Source organism: Protopterus annectens, chromosome 2.part1 (assembly GCF_019279795.1).
Source record: "Protopterus annectens isolate FY-2018-M chromosome 2.part1, PAN1.0, whole genome shotgun sequence".
Lineage (NCBI taxonomy): Eukaryota > Metazoa > Chordata > Ceratodontiformes > Protopteridae > Protopterus > Protopterus annectens.
Window position 1 is genome coordinate 1,034,091,314 of NC_056729.1, and position 12,643 is coordinate 1,034,103,956.

A 12,643-nucleotide genomic window follows, 5' to 3' on the forward strand; every position below is an offset into this window, starting at 1 on the left:
CAATTTAAACAGTGTAAGAAACTTCTCTGTGTGGAAGATTTTCAGTTCATACATTTCTAGTTAATCACTGTATATTAATCAGATCAGACAATAGTAGTAGATGTTGCGAACTTAAACTCGTCTTAAGTCAAAACAAAAAAAAAAAAGAAAAATAATAATAGAAAATATATAATTGTACAGCATTACTAAGTATTCGAAAGTAATCCAAGCAAGGCAGGCAATCTGTTTCCAGTCGAAAATCCTTTATTAAGTACACAGACAACCGATCCAAGTAAAACAAAAATAGAGTAATAATTTCCTCACAAGCTTTCTAAATATATATATATATATGTATACTTTTTATCAGGCATGGGAGTGGTTTATTGTGCTGTAAAGCAAAGTGTTATTGGTACACATCTTAAATTCACATCCCTTCCCCGTCAGTGTGCCATTCAAGCTGGTCCTGCCCTACTTAACAGCTGTCATAATAATATATAACCCTTATGTACTTTAAATAAAATTTATAATGATGTGGTACCTCTTATTTCACCAGATTATTAAGTAGATTATTAAGTCTGTGATTTTATCCAAGACAATATACTACATGGCTGGAAATATATCAACCTTAGTTCATTTGGCAATCAAAAATATATATATAAATATATACATATACATAACTGCGGTGGTGGTGCTGCGGTAGCATTGTCGCCTCACAGTAAGACGTTGTCCTGTTCGATTCTCATCTGTGTGGAGACATGCGTGAATGGGCGTACCTTCGTTGAAGGTTCTGTGTCAGGGCTGGCAACTTGGCATGTAAACATCTACTGCCAATCATTAGCGGACCGGAGTTCCACTGTGGCGACCCCTAATCAGGAAAAGCCGAAAGACAAAACAAAAACATTTTGCATACAAGCAAAAAACTGGTATAGCAATGGGGGCTGCCATGGCTCCCAGCATAGCTAACATAGCCCTGGGCTAATGGGAGGAGGACTTTGTATTAAACAACACAGACTACATGCAGCATATCACATGCTATTTACGTTTTATTGATGACATCTTTATTGTGTGGGAAGGTGACAACTTGCAGCTTGGAGATTTTATCACTTACCTCAATCAAACAACCCCCTTCCTGAAGTTTACCTCTTTCCATAGCTGTACTTCAACCACTTTCTTAGATATGCAGATTTCCAAGGACATCAACAATAACAGAATCACCACTGATCTATTCAGAAAACCAATAAGGGTTAACTTAATACTCCACAGTAAAAGTCTACAGCCTACAAAAACCAAGTATAATGTAGTGAAGTCCCAAGGTTATAGACTAATTAGAATTACCACAAAGATGTAACCATTTTTGAGAAACCTGAACAACTTAGAGAATGATTTTCTAGTGAGAGGCTATGAAAGTCAGATGTTAAAAAACATCCTGGAACCCATTATAGAACTGAAAAGGACTAAAGCACCTTCACTCAACCTCCCCAGTAGAAAAATATTAAATAATTCCACAGAGTATAACAAATGCAAAAATAGCTGCATCCTGACATACACTTTGGATTATCACAATATCAAAAATATTATTGAAGAAAACTGGGACATTGTCACAGGAAACCCTTTTCTGATTAACATATTAGGTGAAGCCCCATCATTTGTTTATAGGAAGGCCAGGAACATTAGACATTTTGTTGAATTTAAACCTAGATCATATGAGAAAAGCACTAAAAGATGTGAAACTAATTGTAAATTTATACAGCAAGGTGATAGTTTTTGTTGTCCTTATTTAAAGAAAATCATTAAAACCATTGCAGGAGGTGACTGTAACACTACTAAATTAATTTACAGGGCACAGTGCAATGAATGTGATGCATTCTATGTGGGCAAGACTGTAAATAAACTCAAGCGTAGGATTTCATGTCATCTGTCAGAAATCCGCTCTGGATGCAAAAATAATGCACTAGCCAAACACCTTTCTCTTCATAAAACACACACAGGTTTTAAGTTCCAGATCCTGGATTGCATAGACATGGGTGATCTTAAAGGAGACATCCCAAATATTCTGGAGAAACATGAACTCATGTGGCAATTAAAACTGAACTCTTTTAGGAAGCCTGGACTAAACTAATACTGTTCAATTAAAAGTGCACTGGAACTTAGAAAATTGCCACATTGTTTACATGGCTAATTTTATTTTATTTTATTTTATTTTATACTACCAGTTGGTTTTAAATCAGTTGTAATTTAAGTGTATATTTTGTTTCCATCATCATACATACATTTTTTCTTATTTTTATTTTTTTCTGGGGTTTTTTTTCATTTTATTCAAAATGATGTGTAATAACAATACTAATCATACAATGATATATATTTTTATAGATTGTTTTTAGGGTTCTTGTACACAGACCTGAAGAAGTCTAGAAGGATGAAATCGATCTTGGTTAATAGTAGGTTATGAAAATAGAAATTGATTTTTACATGCAAAATGTATATGTATATATATATATATATATATATATATATATATATATATATATATTTTTTTTTTTTTTTTTTTTGATTGCCAAATGAACTAAGTTGGATATATTTCCAGCCATGTAGTATATTGTCTTGGATAAAATCACAGACTTAATAATCTACTTAATAATCTGGTTAAATAACAGGTACCACATCATTATAAATTTTATTTAAAGTACATAAGGGTTATATATTATTATGACAGCTACTAAGTAGGGCAGGACCAGCTCGAATGTCACACTGATGGGGGAAGGGATGTGAATTTAACATGTGTACCAATAACACTTTGTTTTACAGCACAATAAACCACTCCCATGCCTGACAAAAAGTATATATATATTTAGAAAGCTTGTGAGGAAATTATTACTCTATTTTTGTTTTACTTGGATCGCTTGTCTGTGTACTTAATAAAGGATTTTCGACTGGAAACAGACTGCCTGCCTTGCTTGGATTGCTTTTGAATACTTAGTAATGCTGTACAATTATATATTTTCTATTATTATTTTTTGTTTTGTTTTGACTTAAGACGAGTTTAAGTTTGCTACTTCTGCTACTATTGTCTGATCTGATTAATATACAGTGATTAACTAGAAATATATGGACTGAAAATCTTCCACACAGAGAAGTTTCTTAGACTGTTTTGTTTTTGAACCCACTACACTTTAGTGGGTTGTTTGGAGACTTCGGGGATTCCACGGAGATTACTTGTTTTTTGCATTCCGCAATTTACTAGCACTACAGATCATGACTACTTTCTGTACTGGATAGGCTCTGATACACCTATGATCCTGAAATGGATTAAAAGTGAGGGAATAAATACATGTAATGTAAGTCACAGCACAATGTAGGTGGGCTGTAATGTTTGCTTTATAAAGACTCCATTTGCTGGTAAGATGCCAAGTGAATGTTTGGATACTGCCCAAGAATTGGATTTTCAGTTTGTCTTAAATGGTAGGTAGTATAAATGGCATTTGTCGTTTTATTTTTGTACTTCATGTCCTACTCTTGTTGGTTTGAAATTAACCAAAGTAAGATATTTAATGTGTTTGTTTTAAAACTCCTTTATTTCTGATGACATTTTTACATTTATGTGTATACTATCTGTCATATGTCATATATAAACAAGCAAGAGACCTGCTACAACAAAATCGTCAAATTCACCACAGGGGCATCCTACCATAGTCACCACTGCCTCTCACTTGCTGAACTGGGCTGGCTTGAACTCCCTCACCTCCTTCAATGGTATCAACTCTCACTCGCTCACAAACTAGTAAACCATCCACTAAATGTCCCATCCCTCCAGAATCTACTCCAACCCTATCGCACCACCAGACCACTAAGATCCAGCAACAAAAATCACTTGCAGATCACTAAAGCCAAAAACTCTGCTGGTGAAGCACTATTCTCTTGCACTATAGCCAAATTATGGAACTCCCTCCCACCCACAATTACCTCCATACCATCATGCACCCACTTCAAAACTTTACTAAAAGTGCACCTAAAAACATTCTGGCTATGCTCTTGCAACTCCCACTCTAAAATCACCCACCCCATCCAACCACTACCTTTCTTTCCACTCCACTAACTACCTTGATTATAGTAAGCTCAGATGCTCATAAGCCTCCAGACTTATTATACAGCAGGAACTTCTTATTGTAACATTTGTTAATGCCTGTTATGTACTTCACAGATAAAGATTCTAGCTGTCTACTGATGTACTATGTTCTTCATCTGTAAATATGTTGTAAGTAATTGCTATGTTATATTGTTAATCGCTATGTAATCCAATGTAACTACTGGCTGTTTATTTTAACTGTGGAGCTTTTCTCCCAGGGCCTCTGCTGAAAATGGACCTATGTCCAGTTGGACACTCCCGGTCAACAAATGTAAATAAAATAAATAAAATAAAATAAAATAAATATGAGTCCCCAAGGATTCAGGCACTTACCTTATATCATTCTGGATTTCAATAGTATACTACTATGCGGTCCTGTAACTTGATGCATTACCATCAGACCAACTACATTTAATATTTCCAGTGTCATTTGTACCATATAGCAACAGAACTGTACATATAATTTCATTCTGGGTCATGAGACCTTAAAGTATGAAAATCAGAAAATAATCTGGCCAAACTGTTTTGTTATCTATACTTTCCGGGCATGTATTTATCCCCATGCTTAGCCAAGTATGTACAGGTCATGTGTAGCAAAAGGCCTGCTTTGCTAGCATCCTGAACAAAACATGAACACTACCTTGCATTTTTTCATATCTCCATGTCAAGACAGAGTTGCAGTCAGCTAACTTGCATCTCATTGTTTCTTTCCTTATGTATATGTAATAAAAACTCCATAAAGATATCAATGTTTAAACAGAACAAAAGCAATTTGTTAGTTTCTTAGTAGCAATGGTTCTTGTATCACCCTCCTTCTCTCATACATGCACTGCATACCTACTATTCCCCTGTTTTATCACTTCAAAGTAAGTAATAAGATTGTTACCTTCGTATGCTCTTTCCCTAACCTGCCTTTTGCCTATTCAGTTGGTTGTCTCCCTCTATTCCCATGTATTCCCCTGCTGGGACTCTTCCATGTGCACCATTTTATATCACTTATCTTTATCATTTCTTGAAACGTGCACTTACATCATGCAAGACATCTTTGCTTTCCATCTTAGAAAAATGCACTTTGTCCCTTGGCCAGGGTTCTAGTCTATCAGTCTTTGTGTTCTGTCAAACACTGAGTAAATCATTTAAAAGAATTTTCTGACTTAACCCTGAATAGAAGGATTTTGCTTAACAGGGAACAGCTGATTTATATCATAAATAATCAGCAAATACATAAACTAAACTTTGTAATTTGTGGAAAATGTGCTCAAAAATCTGAAATTTGTATTCTTCTTGATGAATCATTTTAAAACTTTATGTGCTTTCATTCAGTGAGCTGTTCAGGGTACCTTATTCAGTCACTGTGCCAAACTATGTACTTCAGTTTTCAGTTGTAGTTATTGCTCTGGGAGCAGAAATTAATACTTTAGCGCTGTCATAGTGGAAATGAGTTGGAAAATGACATTTTGTGCAGTCCCACATCAACATGTAGAGTCTGTCTGCTTGTACAGTATGATATTTCCTGAAGTATAGCATAGCTTTAGGGAAAAGGGTTTACAATCAAGTGAATTTATAAAGCTAGCAATAATGCTGAAGGAGTGGGCTTTATTAGGAAAATAACAGACCACCCAATGGTGTTGTGAGGCCCGACACTACAAGCAGAGTTCTGGAGTGCATTATTGTTCTTAGAAAACAGGCTATCTGTTAAAATGGTTGTATTTGTTTTAATAGTAGTATATACATTTTGTGTTTATATTTTTGATGTAAAATAGTTCCTCTGCATGATGATTCATAGATGCAGTGAGATATGTAACTGGTATTGGTGAGGATACAAAACCGACACATATAGATTATGCAAGTATTTAATGTCTACACACTCACACACACACACACACACACACACACACACACACACACACACACACACACACACACACACACACACACACACACACACACACACACAGACTTACACTCGCGCATATACATCATCATGCATACAAAGTTACATTATTTTTGTGAGTCTGCATGTCCTCCCCACGGTTGAGTGGCGTTCAAAAGACATGTGTGAATGGGCGTGCCTTCATTGAAGGTTGGGCACAGAGCTGGCACCTTGGCGCCTTGAAAATCTACTGCCGAAAATTAGCAGACTGGAGTTCCGCTGTGGTGAACCCTAACTGGGAAAAGCTGAATGGAACAACAACAACACTCACCAAACATGTTTTTTAATGCCACAGTTGGCACATCACATCCTTCCAAGTACACTGCAGAAGACTACTGAGTTATCTGTTTTAGTTTTCTTTTTTTTACTTGATTTTTTTATGCTTACTAAACTGCCATGCTTAGCAAGCACAAACAAAAAGGCAACCTTTTTTTTTTCAGTCTATGATTCATGGTGACTTATTATGCTGCCTTGAAGTGTTAGATTTTATACTGTTATTTCCATGTAGATTAACAGCCAGTAGGAGCACATCTGTTCTCCAAAAAGGTATTGTGTGTGTTATTCTCCCATTTCTAAACACTACTAATATGCACTTAGATGATGAAACAAGGAGAATGGTAAAGACATTGCAAAGAATTATAAGTCACTGACTGCAATAGACAAAATTACTCAGTGAAATTGATGCCCACAGTATTGTTTGAAAGTAATACAGTTGTGCAAGAGCAGACAGAGAGAAGTGTTAAAGTAAAATCAGGAGCATCCCTAAAAATCAAGGGCACTTGAGAAGTGTGCCTAAGAGCTGCAAACTGGGTCTACTTCACTTTGTCAGAAAATTTATTTGTCTAATACCATATTCGCTGAAGCCTAAATCAATCGAACGTTCATTTAAGCAAAATTTTTCCCAGGGGAAAAAAAAACGTGGACATCTTTGGGAATTTGCCATTTTCCCAGTTGCTATATTTAGTTAGGGGGGGTGTAGGTCTGGGGGGGGGGGCATAGCCCCTCCCACCTGAGATGGTTTTCAATATTGTTATTTTTGTGACATAACAATCACTGGTTAGCCTAGTGGTTATTTTCCCTGGGAGAACTTTTATTTAAAATTTTGTTTGATGGCTGGAGCTTTTCAACAAATAGAGTTTGAGAAAGAGGTATTCACTAAATAGTTCATTTGATGATGTCATATAGATCTGCTCCTGATTTTAACAAGTTTAAACATTTTTAATAATTGTTTTTCCTTATATATCATAGAACAATTGCAGGGAAAGTCTATTCACATATTTAAGTTAACCACATTACCAGTAATGTTTTATTAGCCCTAAACTCTTAGACAATATGCAAAAAATTACTTACTAAATGGCTTGGAGGAGTTCTCTTTCAGAAAATACTGTAGATATCTTCAACTAGAAGCAACTTGTATGAAAAAAGATGGAACCCTAAGAAGGAAAAAGATCCAACTTGTTAACCTAGGTAGTCATAGTTCAAAGTCATAGTTTCTTTTCGCCAAAAATTTTAAAAAAATTTGCATTTTTTTCACATGACTTATGAATGACATAAGTGTATTGAAACAGATACAAGCAAATAGAAATTTTAGTCAGACTTGATACTCATGTTTCATACTGGCCCAGGCATCATTTCCAACTGTCTCCTACAGTGTTATTGTTATCAGACCATTGACATGAAGTTACAAATTTCAATGTGCTTGTATGTACAGGCACACAGACACACACACTCTCTCACACAAACTTACTCAAATACAAATTTGACTCAACATACCATAATACAACAGTGATGCATCAGATTTCACACACAGAGACATTGCTGAATTGGCAACGTCCCACATTCATGGATATAAGAGTGCTTACAAATGCATATGATTTATATATTTATTTAACATTTGTTTATTGGGAAAATCCGACTTGAAACAAAGCCAATTTTCAGTGGAGACCCAGGGAGAAATGCTCCAGATGCATGTCTTTGTAATGTGGGAGGAAACCAGAGCACCCGGAGGAAACCCACACGAATGCAGGGAAGACATGGAGACTCTGCACAGAAGGCACCCCAGCCGAAAATCTAACTGGAGAAACTCTTGCTGTGAGGTGACAATGCTACGGCTGCACCACTGCACCATCCATACATTGATCAATTACATTACAATGACCATGAAACAGTGGCAAACTACTTTGCAACTAAGCCATGATAAAGGACAAATTATTATCACAGGGATAAAAATTCAAAGGGTGATATTCCATAGTAACTTGTTGTTACCACTGCTCTTTTGTCTTGCCCTTAACTATTAAGCTGTCTACTTATCAGATTAGGTCATGATTACAATTTGGATTTCAGAAAACAAAGTCAAAAGTGTAAAGACTTTTCATCTTTTTGTGGATGATTTAAAACTGTATGGTTCTTCTGATGGAGAACTAAAATCACAACTGCAAGTGGTCAAAACTTTCTCAGATGATAGAAGAATGTAAGTTGGTCTTGATAAATGTGCAAAAGCAACTTTTAAAGTAGGAAAACTGCAGCACCAGGAAAATATCAGGAACTTGAGCAGGAGGGAGTGTATAAATATTTGGGAATTGATGAAGGATTAACAACAAAACATGAACAAGTGTGAATAGAACTTAGTAAGGAATATTTTAGAAGACTAAAATTCATACTGAAAACAGCCCTGACATCAAGGAACCAAGTCCAGGCTATAAACCAATTTGCTCTTCCTGTTCTAGCTTACAGTTTTGGGATGATTGACTGGACCCAAATGATATTGGATCAGCTGGACAGAAAAATAAGAATAATGCTTCATGCATATCAAATGATTTATAAAAATCAGTGTATACCAAGATTATACATTCCCCATTCTGAAGGAGGTAAGGGCCTCCTTGAAAATGATTACATGTATAAATCTGCAATCATAGGACAGCATATATATTTGCTGACCTCACGAGAACCAAACAAAGTGAAAGCTTTAAAATATGAGGAGAATAAGTCTAAGATGACTTCCCTGCTTAGTTTAGTAGAAGTATAACTCTGTCAACCAGGGAATGGAAATCAAACAGGAAGTAGACAAAAGTCAGGCAGCAACTGAATGTGCCAAAAAACAAAAGAAAGAATATAAGGTGAAGGATCAGATGAGAAGGCAAGAAATGTGAAAAATACATAAATATAGGTGCAAGTACAGAAAAGTCCTGGAACAACCTCATATCGCTTAACATCTAATGTAGGAATTGTTAAGGAGAGGTGAATTTGACTTTTACACTACAAACTTTTCCTTTCTTTCTCTCTTCCCTACATACTCCTTTCTGTCTCCATGCCATATCTCTTTCTCTTCTAGCCCTTCTATCTCTTCCTTTTCCACTCTATGCCCCTTCTCCACTGCTAAGTATATTGCAGGTACATATGCCACCTGTACCATTATACTGTTCTGTGACTGTAAACATTATTACTGCTGCTGCTATTAATTTTATTACTGGTTTGAATGTAAAAATAATGTCAACATACCTAGTTCTATGTATAAATATTTCACTTTATTATGCAATAATGTGGAGCTTTTCTCTCCGGGCCTCCACTGAAATTGGACTCTTTCTACGTCCAGTGGATTTTCCCAATTAACAAATGCAATAAATGAATCAATAATTTAAACCAAAAGACAAAAGGTTAATATTCACGACCCAGGATAGTGGACTACATACATGGTGGTTTACAAAGTCCATTGAGCATGTCAGAGAAACAGGCAAATGTAAGTTTTGTAAAACAGAACTTGAAACAGTTGCACATCTTGTTACTGGGTGTGATTCACAAATGGTAGAAGGCCTGTAAACTGAAAGGTAATCATTTTAAATTGAGTTGCTGGCTACTGAAACTTGTCTGCATATATCAACTGTACACAAGCTGATTTAAGAATATTTTTCTGCACTTATTTAAGATTTGAGTCAATAAATATTGTGTGTCTTTGATTCACTAAATATTGTGTCTCTGTCTTTCTGCAGTTATCTGAGCTCACTGGAAGTTGTTAGACTGCTTTGAAAATATTTTGTTAGTGTTACTTAGCTTGGGGGTTTCTGCTAGCATTAAAATCTGTATTGGTTACTTTTCTAGTAATCATTTTAAATCGAGTTGCTGGCTACTGAGACTTGTCTGCATATATCAACTGTACACAAGCTGATTTAAGAATATTTATCTGCACTTATTTAAGATTTGAGTCAGTAAATATTGTGTGTCTTTGATTCACTAAATATTGTGTCTCTGTCTCTCAATAGTTAGTTCCCCACCCCCCTCCCTGTTTGTAGCTGTGGTGTTAATCTTGGTGGCTTTGGAATTGCCCGCGCCTGCTGTAAATCTCTTTTTGCACACTCCTCCTGGACCCATCTCATTTTCTCACTCAACCAAGTACACTGAGATCATATTTTGATTTTGGATACTCTTACCAGTCCCATCTCCTCTGTGGTGTACAGAGAGAGCACTTGGGAAGGGCATCCCCCTATAGTATCTTAATCTGCTCTGTTTCCTCCATCTCAAAAAAAAAAAAAAAAAAAAAATTTGCACTTCATCTGCCTTACTGTATTTGTGTTTCTTCCTACTTTATTACCTTATTTTGCTTTTGCCACTTCTTAAAAGTACTCAATTGAATTTATTCTGCTGCCTTTATTACTGCTTGTTAGTAGCCTGATTAAATTGTAACTGTTATTCTAAGGCCCTTGGTTTAAGCACTTGGGCTTCAAACCAGTTGTTTTACATTAAGAAGGTTTGTGGTCTGCACTGTTGTGGCAGGACAGGTAGTGTACATCCTTCTAAGTTGGGAACTGCTGATTGAAGGCTCAGTGTCTGTTATTCTAACCATGTATTAGTTCTGGGTTAAGAACTTGGGCTTCAGGCCAGTTATTTTACATTAAGAAGGTTTGTGGTCTGCACTCTTGTGGAAGGAGAGGCTAGATTCTGCCCTTCTGAGCTGGGAATTTATGGTTAAAGGCTTATTGTGCATGCTTACTTGAACTGTTTCTTTCTGAAATCAGTATGCCTTGTTTGCTGTAGCATAGACTAGATTCAGGCTGGCTGGATCTAGCTTTGTTTGTATAACTTGTGCACTGATCCAGGTCATCTTTTTTGGAGAAGGTTTCTCTGTACCTTAGTGGCAGGACTGCGCAGTTAGAACTTGTCTGATTGAAGACTGCTGGAACAGGGCTCAGTTTTAAGCTTTTTAACTGGTTAATTGGGTAAAGTGTTGTTTTGATTGTATCTGCTCTATTTTCTGGAAAAAAATATTTATATACTTGTTTCTCGCCTTTCTGAACTTGTATAGTCCAGTTTTCATGTTATTGCTAAATCCAGGGCTATGCTACAAGTTTCTGTGTTGCCATACCTTACTTGGATTGAAGGAAGTTTCTCTGTTCACCTGTGAGAGAGGGGAGCTTTGAGCAGGCTATGTGTCCCTGGGGGAGTGGTTTCAGCCCAGAAGTTAGTAGTTTATTGGCCTTTTTGGGATAATTTTGATTGTATCTGCTCTATTTTCTGAAAAAAATATATATACTTGTTTTCCGCCTTTCTGTACTAGTATAATCCAGCTTTCAGGTTATTGCTGAATCCAGGGCTGTGTTAAAAGTTGCTGTGTTGCCATTACCTTACTTGGATAGAAGGAAGTTTCTCTGTTCACCTGTGAGAGAGGGAAGCTTTGAGCAGCCTATCTGTCTCTGGAGGAGTGGTTTCAGCCCAGAAGTTAGTAGTTTATTGGCCATCTTGGGCTAATTTCTATCTCTTTCACTTCCCTCCTATAAAAACCTCATTTGCACAGTTTTTACCCTTGTATTCCGCTCAAGTGCCTTCCAGGTGTTCTGCAGAGTCTACAGCAGCAGAGAGACAAAAGAGTGACTTTGGAGTGATTAAGTATCAATTTTCTGCTTTTCTTGCTGTCTTGACTAATTCTGCCTAAAACACCATTTTTTTTTAGTGAATCTGTGAATGAAAAAGTTTGCTATTGTATACAACTCCGCACAGCTCCTCGTAGTGTCCTGCAGAGTGATACAGGCAGCAGAGAGACCCAAGAGAGACTTTTCCAGATTTAAGTATTTTTTTTCTCTGTTTTTTTGCTCCGACTGCCTTTTCCCACCTAAAAAGAAGATTTCTAACTGATCTGTGCTTTAAAAAGTTTAAATTGCATTTGCCTTCTGCTTTTTACAGTTTTTGCACTTGTTTTATATCAATTTAAGTTGTTTTTGTATTGTATAACTGTTGTAGGCTACACACTAAAGTGTGCTAGCCTGTTTATAGCATTTACAGAGTTTTCTGTGTGTTTTTCTGCTGTTTCCTGAAAAAAATTCTCTTTTCCCGCCTTTGCTAAAATAGATTAGTCCAAATTTCAGGTTTTGCTGAATTCCGGACTGTGGTATAGTTTCCTGTGTTGCCCATATCCTTACTTGGATAGGAGGACGTTTCTCTGTTCACCAGTGAGAGTGGGGAGCTTTGAGCAGGCTATCTGTCCCTGGGGGAGTGGTTTCAGCCCAGAAGTTAGTAGTTTATTGGCCTTTTTGGGCTAATTTTGATTGTATCTGCTCTATTTTCTGAAAAAAATATATATACTTGTTTCCCGCCTTTCTGTACTAGTATAATCCAGTTTT

General features: G+C 36.4%; 1 protein-coding gene across 3 annotated transcripts in view; it reads right to left on the reverse strand.

The window, feature by feature from the left end:
* Positions 1-12,643, reverse strand: part of STMN4 (stathmin 4) — a 190,512-nt gene that overhangs the window by 163,227 nt on the left and 14,642 nt on the right. For 2 of the 3 annotated variants that reach the window (XM_044062618.1, XM_044062615.1), the window contains exon 2: positions 7,386-7,468. The exons of the other annotated variant lie outside the window; for it this stretch is intronic. The gene's annotated coding sequence lies outside the window, so the exon portion shown is untranslated. The remainder of the gene's footprint in view (positions 1-7,385; positions 7,469-12,643) is intronic. 3 annotated transcript variants of the gene reach the window in all.